General features: G+C 52.9%; 1 protein-coding gene across 1 annotated transcript in view; it reads left to right on the plus strand.

Moving 5' to 3' along the window:
• The first annotated feature begins 760 nt into the window (after window positions 1-760).
• The window catches only part of C5AR2 (complement component 5a receptor 2), a 10,557-nt gene continuing 8,673 nt past the window's right edge, over window positions 761-2,644 (plus strand). The window contains exon 1 of the mRNA XM_017500416.2: window positions 761-1,238. The gene's annotated coding sequence lies outside the window, so the exon portion shown is untranslated. The remainder of the gene's footprint in view (window positions 1,239-2,644) is intronic.

Consider the following 2,644-nt stretch of genomic DNA (forward strand, 5'->3'; position numbering starts at 1 on the left):
GCTGGGCAACACAGCAAGACCCCACCTCTACAAAAAAATTTTAAAAATTAGCCATGTGCGTTGATGCATGCCTGTAGTTCCAGCTACTCGGGAGGCTGAGGTGGGAGAATCACTTGAGCCTAGCAGTTTGAGGCTGTAGTGAGACATGATCTTGTCACTGTACTCCAGTCTGGGTGACAGAGCGAGACTCCATCTCTAAAAAAAAAAGTAAAAAATCAGCCAGGCGCAGTGGCTCACACCTGTAATCCCAGCACTTTGGGAGGCTGAGGCGTGTGGATCCTGAGGTCAGGAGTTCAAAACCAGCCTGGCTAAGATGGTGAAACCCCGTCTCTACTAAAAATACAAAAATTAGCCAGGCGTGGTGGCACATGCCTATAACCCCAGTTACTCAGGAGGTTGAGGTAGGAGAATTGCTTGAACCCAGGAGGTGGAGGTTGTGGTGAGCCGAGATCGCGCCATTGCACTCCAGCCTGGGTGACAGAGTAAGACTCCATCTCAAAATTAAGAAAAAGAAAGAAAAGAAAAGAAAAGAATCACTATGGCCAATAACATCTTCCCATTTTACAGATGAGGCCCAAGGAAGGGGTGAGGACTTGCCTGTGCTTTGCCTGCCGCTGAAGCCCTGGGCCCTGCGCTTGGCTGCTGTGGTGTTTTCGTGGAGAATGTGATCTGGGCTGCCTTCCTCAGAGCCCACAAGGAGGGAGGGATGTTTATCTGTCCCGAGGCTGCGGAAGGGAGGGGGTTGGGCACAAAACTGGAGGCCTGGAGGTGGCTGGGGGCAGTTGGCATGTTGTGGCGAGACAGAATCCAGGCCACGACCTCAGAGGCCTTGATGAGCCAGCCCCACGCAGGTCTGGCTTCCAGGAAGCTGGGACTTCCAGACTAGGGTTAGGGACATGGGACCAGCCCTCCACCCATCGGAGCCTTCTCTGGCCTTGCCAGCTGCCCGATAATTTTGGGTTCTGTGACTCATGGGAAGACAGGACAAACACACCCTGGGAGTGAAACAAGGCCACTCCTATTTATTTTACTCCTTATAAAGGTTAGCTGGGACCGGTGAGGTGGCAGTGCTCAGACGCGTCCCATAGGAGCCCTGGCACACAGGACGGATTTCCAGGACACTACCAGCTGCCAGACCCGGCGGGGAGAGACCCCAGACCTCCTAGGTGCTGGCTGTGGGCCCGGATTGCGCTCCCAAGTGGCGTTTGACCCACGAGGGGACCCTCTTGGAAGAGACGGTAAGGATGGAGGCAACAAGGGGAAGAAGGAGGAAGAGGGAGGGATTGTATGATCTTGGCTGCTTGGAATCGTGACTTTCAGAACCTGGGAAGCAGAAGTAGAATTTGGGGAAGGGAATTCTTATTAGGGCCACATCGGAATGCACATCAGAGTCCTGGACTCTTGGAATGAACTTGGGCAGCCCAGTAGCAAAGTTCTGGTCAAAGGATCCAAATGTTTTTTCATACGCAGGTATGCAGGAAACAGCCTTTGTCAAACCCACAGCAATTCCCGTAGCTTCGGGCAAATCTACCAAACTCACATCGCTGAGTGAAAGGGCTCGCTCGCTAGGCATGCTGCAGCTTTTCTTTCTCTCTCTGTCTCTCCCCACCCCCCCACTCTTTCAACAGGGTCTTGCTCTGTTGCCCAGGTTAGAGTGCAGTGGTGCGATCTTGGCTCACTGCAACCTCCACCTCCCAGGTTCAAGCAATTCTCCTGCCTCAGCCTCCCGAGTAGCTGGGATTACAGGTGCGTGCCACCACGCCCAGCTAATTTTTGTATTTTTAGTAGAGAAAGAGTTTCACCATGTAGGCCAGTCTGGTCTCCAACTTTTGACCTCAGGTGATTCGCCTACCTTGGCCTCCCAAACTGCTGGGATTACAGGTGTGAGCCACCATGCCTGGCCATAATTTTTTTGGGAATTTTTAGTAGAGACAGGGATTCACCATGCTGGACAGGTTATTCTCTAACTTCTGATCTCAGGTGATCCACCTCAGCCTCCCATGGTGCTGGGATTACAGGCATGAGCCACCGCCCCTGGCCCCCTCAATGTTCTATCACAACATCCGTCCACATTCTGCCGTGGGTCTGTTCATTCTCATCGTGTAGAATATCCCACAGTGTGAACCTCCCATGATGTGTTCATCCACTCTGCTGCGGGTGGCTTCTGGAGAGGTTTCCCATCCTGGCTGCCGTGACCATTCTGGCACATGTGTTCTGGTGAGGATATGTGTGCTTTTCCGGGAGGGAGGTGGATTGCCACGTCTCGCGGGAGGAATCCTCAAAGATGGATGGTCAGGAAGAAAGAGTGTCCAGCCTTCTTTGATTCTGCTCCAGGGTTTCCCAGAGCGGAAGATCCAACAAGACTGGATCCACAGACAGGCATGCATCAAGAGGCCGGGTGCAATGGCTCACACCTGTAATCCTAGCACTTTGGGAGGCCCAGGCAGGTAGGTCATGAGGTCAAGAGATTGAGACCAGCCTGGCCAACATGGTGAAACCCTGTCTCTACTAAAAATACAAAAATTACCTGGGTGTAGTGGCAGGCATCTGTAGTCCCAGCTCCTGGGGAGGCTGAGGCAGGAGAATTGCTTGAATCCGAGAGATGGAGGTTGCAGTGAGCCGAGATCACACCACTGAACTCTAG

The sequence above is a fragment of the Cebus imitator genome, unplaced genomic scaffold (assembly GCF_001604975.1).
Source record: "Cebus imitator isolate Cc_AM_T3 unplaced genomic scaffold, Cebus_imitator-1.0 Scaffold266, whole genome shotgun sequence".
Classification (NCBI taxonomy): Eukaryota; Metazoa; Chordata; class Mammalia; order Primates; family Cebidae; genus Cebus; species Cebus imitator.